Here is a 10,916-nt window from a genome sequence, read left to right as displayed (position 1 = left end):
CTGGCGCCGGGGTGGCCGGGCCTCGTGCGCACGGGCCGGGCGCGGGCGCGCGGGGCCGGCCCCGGGCGGGCCTCCTGGCTTCCCCCGCTGCTTTGGAGCTCGAGGTGTTGTGTTATTATTATTATTTTTGCAAAGGCCAGGCCCTCCGGAGGCCGAGCCCGAAGGGCGCCGACGCGTTATTGGGGGGCAGGGGCGGCCGCCGGGGCCCTGCTCGCCTGTGGCACGACTGCCGGGCGCCGGGCTGCCATTTTGTCACCGTGGCTGTTGTCGCTGTGTATGTGGGGGGGGGGGATGGTGGGGGTGGTGTGCGGCGTCTTGCGCCATCGCCCCGACGGCCCCGGACGTGGAGGCAGCAGGGGAAGCCGGCTCCGGGGACCCCCGGTCGTGCTGTGGGCCCCGATGGGGTTTTATTCCCCGAGACAACGGCCTGAGGCTTGGCTGGAGCGTCGCGGCGGCGGTCGCCCAGGGAGGGCGACGATCCTCCCCGCAAGTGCTCCCCCCCACCCCCCATCGCTCTCCCTACCTCCCCCACCCCCTCTTCTTTCCAGTGTTTCGCCCTTCCTCCTGCTGGCGTTTTCAGACGTAGTTAAATGTGGCCCTAAAGACGTACTGGTCGCCCGGGTGTTGGCTCTTTCGGAGAAACTGATAGGAGGGTCGGGGGAGAAATTAAACATGAGGTTTCTTTTTCGGGAGGGGGGCGCGCGCGACTCCAGCGGCCCTGACTGGAGCCAAGGACAGCAGCCGCTTACCCGGGAGGGACGAGTTGTCGATGTGTTGGGGAAACGCCCTCCGGGGCTGGGCTCTCCGGGAAGGTAGGTCGCGCCCCGTGTTTCAGGTGGGTGTTACAGCGCCCTGCAGTCTGCGAGGGGAGGCCCCCCTCCACCCCAGTTTTCCACTGCCCCTCCCCCTTTTATTTTTGCCCTGGGGAAGGCAGTTCACGGTAGTAACCCTAAACCGAAAAGAGAAGGGAATAAGGTTAGCTTTTTTAAAAAGTAAGCGATGTCTTTCTGCCGACCGCCTTTCTGCGTCACGTCTCTGGCTTCTCTCCGGGACTTTTTAAAAGCCGATGTCAGTGCTGGTTAAGCACCTCTCTGGTTAAACTCTGGTGTCTGCATGAGACTAGCTTTGATGGCAGTGCCTGGCAAAGGCTGCCCAGGAAGCCAGGTTTAACTTTGACCTTTGGAATACGTCGCATGATGTTTTCCAGACTACTGCCTAATTGGGTTCATGTAGCCTGATATTAACTCCAGTTTATGCAAGCCAACCAAGGATCCACAGGCAGAAAATTGAGCTGGGGCTCCGGATGGTCATGGTCAGTGATGTTTTGTTCCTGGATTGCTGCTACTGCTGGTAGTTTTGAGTCTGGGGCTCCATAGTGAAGGTGGGTTTTGGAGCTGCACAGACCTCTGCGTTTGAATTCTTCTGGCCAAAGAGAGGTAGGGTAAGTTAACCTGTCCTTGTGATCTTGGGCAGGTAACCTAACCTCCTCTTTAAACCTTCATTTCCTCATCTTTGAAAGGGGACTAGTGAGCTGGTCTAATGAGTAAGTGACAAAACTGGCTTGTTCTGGCCGTCAGGTGCCCAATATGCGATAGTGTTGGTCTTGGAGAGATAATAGAGCACAACTTTGAGCTTCTCTGCAGTTCTGGACAACAACAACCACCACGACAACAATAATAATAGCGAGTGCTTACACAGCACCATGCTGTGCCTGGCACAATTCTAAGTGGATTATACAGATCAATTAATCTAGTCCCCACAGCAGCACTGTGAGGCGTAGGTACTGTTATTATCCTCATATTACACACAGGGAAATTGAGGCATAGAGAGCTTATCACAGCCAGTCTGCATACTCATCATCTTACTCTCTGTTCCATCTCCTGAAGCACCTTTTTATTTTTTTTTTTGATCAGACACTAAGGGGAGAGCTTTTTCTTCTCTGGCTTTAAAATAGTGCCACCTCATGAGACATTGAGTTTCCTGTCATTTAAGGTATTGAAATGAACCCTGGACGGCCTCCTGCTTGAAGATACTGAGGTGGGTGGTCAGGACCTGGGGGGCTCTGAATTGTCATTTTAAGGAGGGAAGCCATACACTTTCCGAGTTTGGTTTAGAACATCACATCTGTTGACGCTGAAATAAGTCTGTCCTTTTAGATGTTGGGGTACACATTTTAGTAATGAGAAGACTCTTAGGCAGTGGTTTGTATGGGATCCTGCATGGAATGCATTTTCTGTTTTTATTTGTCACCATCTGCATCCAAAAAACTGAAGAGAATTGGCATGTCCTCTTACCTAAGATGTGGTATACTAGTAACAATTCATGGATCATCTCACTGAACTCTCCTAACGACTAATTAAGGGTAGGCAAAGCTGTGTGACATCCTCCATGTTGTGAGGGTGGTCCCGGTATGCAACAGAGTTGGGTTCTCCTACTGTAAAACCAGAGGCCTCTTTGGTTGGAAATTAGGGGCTTTGAGAGTTGTCTAGTCTATCACGTCCCAAACATGGCCCATCCATCATCAGAATCACCTAGGGAGCATGTAAAATGCAGATTCCTGGCACCCCTAGATGTTGGTTTAGCACAAGTGCTGTCAAATTCAGGGTCAGCTGCCTGTTTTGGTATCATGAGCTAAGAATAATCGGTACGTAGAAATACTGCAATCAGTTTGATGATGTGGAACGCTTAACTTTGAATTCCAATGATGTGAAATGTTACCTCCCCCACCAAAAGAATTCCACTTGTCTCGTTAGACCATCATTACCCTGACCCCCGAGTTGTATTTATTACAGATCTTAAGTTTCATCAATAAAAGAATTGTGGAAATTTGTTTTCTGTCATTATAAAAGTGCCTGTGTTGTATTGTTAGTTTTGCCTCTAGGTAAAGTTTACTACCTGGCCCTTTACAGAGAAAGCTTGGTGATCCCTTTCTTAGTTGGGGGAAGAGAGGGCTGGGATCTGGATTTTTTTATTTTATTGTTTTTAATTCTTAAATTTTTTATTAAGCATGTGGCAGACCATTCATTTGGGTGGTGCTCTAGGAGTGTTTCCAAGTTCTTTTGTGTGTGCCCTTTAACTAGTTGATGCCTAGTGGAAATTGGCTTTGATCCAAGAACCTCCATCAGAAGAGAAATTGTCCTCATTACCAGTTCAGAATTGAGTGCCCTTTCTATCTAGAAGTTCTTCTGTGTAACCAACTAAAATTCTTCAGCTTGCATACTCCGTATTTCAAAAGGGTGTTGTGTATCTTGTAGTTCTATGGTTACTCTTCAATTTCAAATGTCTTCTCGGAGCTTTGAGGCCTGCAGAAGGTGCAGCAGCTGTGTCCTCCATGGCTGACATCAGACCCTCAGAACACAGATCATTGAAAGCCACAGATAATCCTGAAATCTCTGGTCCTGCCCTGCTGCTCCCCTCCCCCATGCATGTTTCCTGGGGAACACACCCTCAACAAAGTGGCTTTGAGTTTCAGAGCCTTCTTCCTACCTCTAGCCACTTGTGCCCGAGCTAATGAGCAGAGGGAGCAGGAGTAAGACTGGCCAGGCTGAGGGGAGGAGGAGATAAATCCAAGGGGAGGAATCTCAGTCCCCACAACTTTGGCGTATGCTTTAAGGACAGCGGACTGCAGACCCAGGTCCCTGTCTTGGCCGCTTTTGCACCACCAGCCTTTCAAGGTGACTTCACTAGACTTACACAATCCTTTTTATTTGTAATACAGGCACCTAACTGAGCTTTGGGGGCTGGCCATCCCAGAGCCTCCGTCCGAATGAATGATCCCACGTTGAAATAAAAAACTCGGGGACTGTTAGTGACCCTTTATGGATATCGTATCGGCTACTCATCAGGCGACTCCTCCCCCCTGTGCCTGCCCCCTCTACCTTGGTGTCTCCGCCTGGGAGGGGAGCACAGAGCTTGTTGCTGAGTGGTGAGGAGCCCTGGTCACATGAGCTTGGTTGGCCCAGTTGTTTGGCCTGAGTTCTGAGACGAAAAGGAGGCTCATTACTCTGCTGTCCAGAGGCGGCCACTCCCTCACAGATGTGTACTGCCGTGTCTCCCCACCCCATTTTGACCTGCCCACCCGCTGCCCTAGCTAGTTGTCTCGGCTCCTGGGGAAGTGCGCTCCACCCATTCACCCATTCCGCATCACCACCGCTTTCCTCCCACGAATACAGAGAAAAAGGGACCCGACTTTGAGTCTTAGAATCTTACGTTACATTGAAATACAATTGTACACATGATAAATACCCAACAGTGATGTTTTCATTAAAGAGATGGAGTTGGGCAGGGATGGAGAATTGCGAAGGCACCTGTTACTCAGAACTTGTCATTTAATAAAATTTGTTGAAACAAGATGAGCCAAGCACCCGTGGCCCTGGGCCACCTGCCCGGACGTGGAAACAGCCTCCTTCCATAGAACCAGTTGTCCTGATGATATTTGTTCATACAAAAACTGTAAACAAGATAAAATATCTTTGCCCTCCCACACTAGTCCCTGTCTTGTGCCCAGCGAGCCACACCCTGCAACCCCCATGTATCCACTCGCATTTATTTTGTTTTAGCCCCACGGCTGCCCTGGGACGCTCATCTATCTTCTCTACCAGAACTTGCCCTAGGCAGCAGATCTAAAAGATCAGCTTACTCCTCCACTATCACTTACCCTAATGTGGATTAAAGTCAAGGCTGTCTTTCCCAGAGATATTTGCGTTTGGAGATTCCGGTTTGGTGAGCAAATTAGCGGAGGGCTATTAAAGACTTGTGTGCTGTTCTCAGTTTTGCTATTATTAACTAACTTGGACAAGTTGCTGGGCTTCTTGGGGCCTCTCTGTCTCCTTCACTCTAAAATGAGAGTATTGAATTGGATTGGTGGCTTTCAAACTTCTTGATCCTAACAGTACAGATATGTTTTGCACCACTACCCGGTAGGTATATACGTGCATATGTTCTACCAACAAATGACAAGACGCTTCCTTACTACATGTAAAACATTTCTGTTCATTAAAAAAAGTGTGCTGGCTTTGACCCATTGATTGATCGCGTCACTTGTTATTGTTTGAAAGACATTAAAAGATGAGTATTGAGCTTCCTTCGCACTCAAATATTTGGTGGTTTGATTTGGGGGGATGAGGGAATGCCATGTGTAGCTTTGTGAACTCCCTCCGTTGAGGGTCAGTAGTGATTTCTCCAGCTTTTCAGCCAGCTCGAGGGGCGCCTGGGTGGCTCAGTCCTTTAATGTCTGACTTCGGCTCAGGTCATGGTCTCAGTGAGTCCGAGCTCCGCGTCGGACTCTGCTGTCAGCACAGAGTCTGCTTCAGATCCTCCTCTTTACCCCCACCCCCTCCCCTGCTTGGACTCTCTCTCTCTCTCTCAAAATAAATAAAACTAAAAAAAAAAAAAAAAAGCTGCTTGTCCCTGGGTCCCATGTTCTCCAACTGCACACTCTCTCCTTAGTTCTAGCTCTTTCCCACCCCAGTCCTTCTCATGGCATTAAGGAATCCTTATCCTAAATTCCTACCCCCAAGTGGATGCCTTCCAAGGTTCCTGGTTGTGCCAGTGGCCCTCAGCCAAGCCTGTTCCTCCACCCCCTTCTCTCCACGCTCACCACCCAGTGCCTTCCATCCTTCAGGTGCCACACACCGTGCAGGTTGCCTGGGGCCTGGCTTCCACGTTTTCCAGCGTGGAGGAGAGAGGGTGAGGAGGGTGCCTTTGGCTTCTGCTCCCACCCAGCCTGCCTGGGGGGGTGCATCCTGTCTCCCCTACTTCCAGCCATGGCACTTGGGCAAGCCCCTTCACCTCACAGCGCCTCCCTCCTTTTGTCTCTGTAACGTGACGATGTGATAGTACCTACCCCACGGTAAGCACTCAGGAAACCAGAACTGTCATTGGTATTATGCTCTGTCCCACTGGAACCGCATAGTTGGCATTCGCTTTAAAAAAAACCAAAAAACAAAACAAAAAACCCCATACATTAACAACACACGTTATATAAAAAAGTAACGTTCGTTTCAGTGAGAAAAGAGGTTAGAAGCTAGAGATTCTTAACTTGGCAGAAGTCTTTTCCCCACGAGCAAGCAATTCAGTAGTAAACGCGTGGCTTCTGGATGTGAGTATAGCTGCACAACTAACCATCACGGAGCAGCTCCAGCCATGGGTCCCAGGTAGTCTGTGCAGAGGGTAAGGTCACCACTCTCTCTCTCCCCCGGACGGGGCGACGGCACTGTTCCTCACCGCCCTCCCAGCCTGCCCCCTTGCTGGCCACCCCCGCCTTCTTCATGGAAAAGTGACGCCTGGTTTCCTAAGAAATGCCTAGCCGGAATCTGTGCCCAGCTCAGGTGTCCTCGGTGTTTCGCCCTGGGCACCTAAGCCGCTCCTCTCCTTCGGACCTTTTCAAGCTTGTGGTGTTTCTCCCATCTTCCAGCCAGCAGAAAACCTCACTTGATTCTGTGTCACCGTGGCTGCTGCCTAGCTCTGTCTTCCCATTTACAGTCAGACTTCCTGAGTTGTCTAGAACCACCTTCTCCATTCCCTCACTTCTCTCACACCTCAACCCTCCTCCGTCTGCTTTGCTTCCTAAACAGCTCTAAAGAGACTCCACTGTCGTCTTCTACATCACTCCTCAGCAGCATTTGCACCCTTGACCTTCATGAAACGTGTTCCCTCCCGCGCTCCCTTTCTCCAGTATGTCTCCTACCGCTCTGGTCACTCCTCGTTTCTAGTGTCCCTTGCCCTCCTCTCTGTGGCCACAAAGCATTTTGCCCGGTCGGGCCTTGGGCCCTCTCGGTCTGCATTCCCTCCACACCATGTGGTGTCCTCCCGCACCGACAGCTGAAAGGACCGTGCTCGCTCTGTGACTGATGTGTGCGTCCCCGCCCTGGACTCCTGGCTAAGCTCGGGACCCACCCGATGTCTCCACCTGAGTGTCCCCAAATCACCCCACAAGCAAATGCCCAAGAAAGAACCCATGACCTCTGTAACCTCCGTCCTCCCCTGGATGCGCCGCAGCCTTCTATCCGTCACGAGTCCTGTCTATTCGCAATACCATCCTCTACTCCCTGCCAGCTGATGTCCCTGCATCAACAGCCCCCTCGAGCCACGCTTCAGACTTGAGCCAGCATGCTCTTGCCGAAACGCGGATGTAATTGTGTCGCCGTGCTTCAAATACGTGGTGTTCTTAGGAGAAGGTTCTGCAGGGACTGGCCACTGGTTGCCCTCATCGTTTCCCTCACCGCCTTGCCACTGCGCTGGCCTCACTCACCGCCTTTATTCCTGCATATCTACTCCAGGCCATAACAGCCACCATCACCGACTTCGCATCTAATTGTCTCCACCAGCTCCCTCACCCTCCACCCTCCTCAGCCCTGGGTCTGGTTCTTTTGTTATGAAACTCTTACAGAAATTTCCTTCACAGTGCTTCAGTTGGTAATTATACATTCCCGAATGTGAGTGTTTTAATTAGCATCTCTGTCCCCCTGTGTAGCCGCATGATTTAAAGGCCCTGCTTTTGGTACACATCACTGTGTGCTCTCGGAGCGCAGCACCGCACTCGGCACATGGTGGGCATTCTAGAAATGAAGGTGAATGAAGAAACCAGGGTCCTTGCGTGTTCTTGTCATTTTCATCGCCTTCTGGAAAGCCAAGCACAAGCCCCTGAAACAAAGCATCAGAAACAATGTAGGGTTTTTTGCCCACCAACCCCCTCCCCTCCAGCTCTCCCCTGGGTGAGTGTGAGCTCTTCCTCTGAGTGGGTGATTCACACTTTCTTAGCGCCCTGTGCTTCTCCGATTTTTCCGGTTTTTACATCTGAACCTCAGCCCTAGTTTGTCTGCCTTTTAGTTTAGTGGATTATTCACACACAGCAAAGCAGAACACCAAAAAACTGATAAAACACAAAAGTATTTTTCAAGGTCCAAATAGTTCCTTCCTGCATGTCAGTGGATTGTGTTAGGAGACTACCGCTCTACTCTGTGGCTTATTTTATTTTTAATTTGGTCACGAAAGTTCATGCCATACAAGAAATGCCTGTACCTTACCAAGCACTCTTTCCTTACTCAGAACTTCCCAGCCCTGGTGTGTGATGGGTTAGGGGTGAAGAGCATTCTTTACCCTTCTTTGACAAGCAGGGAAGGTGCAGGGTTCTGCCTGAGATCCCCAGCAGAGGAAGCATCCGTTGCTCTGTGTTAGTAGGTGCTGTCTGCTTAGGCCGTGTGCACAGACCCACCAGAGTCCTCTCAGGCCATCCCGTAGGGTCTGGCGAAGGCAACCCCCTGGGCTGTTCTGCAGATGTCTTGTGAGGCTCAGACATGTCTGAGGTGAGAGGATTCCATTAGCAGAGTGGGAGTGAGGAGGCTTTCCCCCCTAGTTGTCCTCCGGCTGGGAATAAGGAAAAGGCAGGGTTCTGCTGCGGGCTGGAAGAAACAGGAATGGAGGGCCAGAGTGAAGTCTGGACGAGAAAGGCCTGTGGTGTCTCCGTGAGCAACGTTGTGCTGGGACTCTGCCGTCAGAAGTGTCCAGAAGGGCCAGGTCACTGGATTCTGCTGCGTCCCTCAGAAGTCGGGGGTGGGGGGGTGGTGGTGAGAGAGGAAGAGAGAGAGAGTGTGCGTGTGTGTGCGTGTGTGTGCTTGTGTGTGCGTGTGTGCGCGCGCGCGTAGGGGGCGGGTTGAAGCAAGAACCTGTAATAGTAAATTTAAAAGGATTACAGATTTCTTCAGGGGCATGCATCCCGTGGAGGCCCTCATCCCCCATTATGTAACCAACTTTTCTGTAGCTGCTGGCCTCCCCAGCAGGCCCAAATGGCGTGGCTGTGAAGGGAGGGTGAGGGGAGCCCACTTTCACTGACACGGCCTGTGTGCCCAGCATCCAGAATGATGCAGGGAGTTCTGTGAATGCCACGTAAGTATCTGGGTAGCAGCTTGAATTTAGTGAATGCAGTTCCTATGTTCTGGATTGGGGGAAGGGGGGCGGGGGAGGGGGGTGGTACACGAGCTGGGTGGGGAGTGGGTTGCAGACCAGTGGAATTATGGTTTCTGTGGTGGGGTTGGGGAGATAGAGCATGGACAGGGGAAAGAATGCATGTGGCTAGAAAGGCAGATTTCAACCCCAGCTGTGTATCAGAACCACCAGGGGAGCATTTTAAGAAATTCCCAGGCTCTACCCAGCTACAGAATCAGTCTCCGAGGGTGGTGCCCAGTCAGTGTATTTTTAGACTGCTCTAAAGGGGGCTCTAAAGCACAGTTGGGAACTGCCACATTGAGGCAGGGTGCAGAACTCCACAGCAGGTAGGAGGAAGTAAAGTAAGTGGAGGTAGAAGACGAGGAAAATGGAGGAAGGAAAATGGGGAAGGGGAAAGAGGGGTCCAGAATCCCCCCGCCGCCGGGGTGCCGGGCTCTGGTCCTTGGCCTGGCCCCCTCATGGGCCTACGTTCCGGCTCATCACACTCGCACGTGAACCTGGACCTCACGGGGCTGCTACTGGAGTGTCGAGTGAGGTTTCTTGAGCAAGACTGCACTTGGCCCTTCCTTGATCTCCAGGGGACCTTTATGTAAGGAGGACGGGACCCCAGGGCCAAGCAGTCGGGTGTCTCGGGCAGGGCCCAAGCCGCTGACTCCACTGTTAGAGCACACCCAGCAGGTTTGAGCCTCAGCTACCTCGTCTGTAAAATGGTGACTGACAATAACGCCGGCTTGTTGTCAGGACCGAAAGAAATGTTTGTGCCGGGTGTGGGTCGCGGATAGCCCCTGAAGGCTAGTGGATTCTAACCAGCCCAGGCTTGAAGGAGTGTTTGAACCGGGTTGGGGAGGGGGCAGCCTGTCTGAAGAAGGCCCTTGCTCGGTGTCTGAGCCTGTGTGTGGCCGGAGCAATTTTGGGGAGAGCTGTCTTTGCCTGTCCCAGAAGGAGGCCTCCCCTGGAGCTGCTCAAGCAGGTGGGAGGGGGCTGGAGGAGCCCCGGGCAAGAGACAGCCCGAATGCTTGCTTGCTTGCGAGCTGCAGACACCCCTGCCCCAGGGCCTCCCTCTCCCTGTGGAGTAGGGGTGACTGGGCTCTCTGCCTGGCTTCTCTGTTCTGGAGCACTTGCTCTGCCCGCAGGCCCTCCTGCCTCTCAACTCCCCTCCTGGCTGCAGGACCCCAGGTGTGCCTCAGTCAGGCCTTTTTCGTTCAGACAGCTCCCGATGGGCCTCCTCCAGGAAGTCTTCCTCTACTGACCCGGACGAAAGGGTGCGATTCATGTCCCTCCCAGGTGATGTCAAGATGCAGAAGTCCCCAGGACTTCCAGCTGTGCTCTCCTCTGCGCTAATTTCCATGGCACCTCACGTCCACTGTGGCTCAGCTCTCTGTGGGGTCAGGTTCGTGTCTCTTTATTCCCCCTGCCTGAGGGTGGCGTTGAGGGTTTGCAGAGACCTGAGGGTTTGCAGAGACCGGGGCAGCTCCCCTGCAGCTGGGGGCCCCAGGAAGGCTCTGTGATGATGTCATGTGTCTCCAGCCTCCCGCCTAGCTGCCTGTGGGAAGGATCTGTCTGTTCTGGCACAGGGGCCTGTTCCATATGGAGGGCCGGGAATTGGCCATCACAGTCACCCGGGGCGTTCCTGCCATTTCTGCCTGTCTCCTTTTCCCTACGGAGATTCGGGTGCACCCTGGGTGCAGCCTGGGAAGGGTGGGCAGGCATGCACTTTGGTACAGCTCCTCAGCTTTGTCTGGAAGGCTTGGAGAATCCTCTCTGCAGAGGTTGGCCTGCCGCCATGATGAGTGGCTGTGCTCCTAGCCCCCGTCTAGTTTGCGGCTCTGTTGCAGATGTGCCTGTGTAGAGCTGGTGTGTCTGTCCTTTTAGGTGTGCTCTGTGAGTCTCGGGAGGCTTCTCCCAGAGCAGGGCCCTCCCTCTAGGGCTGCTGTTCTGGGTGGAGGTGGAGGAGCTGCGGTCATGGCAGC

General features: G+C 52.6%; 1 protein-coding gene across 2 annotated transcripts in view; it reads left to right on the top strand.

Moving 5' to 3' along the window:
* The window catches only part of ANP32A (acidic nuclear phosphoprotein 32 family member A), a 39,468-nt gene that overhangs the window by 3,028 nt on the left and 25,524 nt on the right, over positions 1 to 10,916 (top strand). The gene's annotated exons all lie outside the window — the stretch shown is intronic.

This window comes from Panthera uncia (genome assembly GCF_023721935.1).
Source record: "Panthera uncia isolate 11264 chromosome B3 unlocalized genomic scaffold, Puncia_PCG_1.0 HiC_scaffold_1, whole genome shotgun sequence".
NCBI lineage: Eukaryota > Metazoa > Chordata > Mammalia > Carnivora > Felidae > Panthera > Panthera uncia.
Note: the sequence above shows the minus strand (reverse complement) of the source record. Positions and strands in the feature narration are given on the sequence as shown.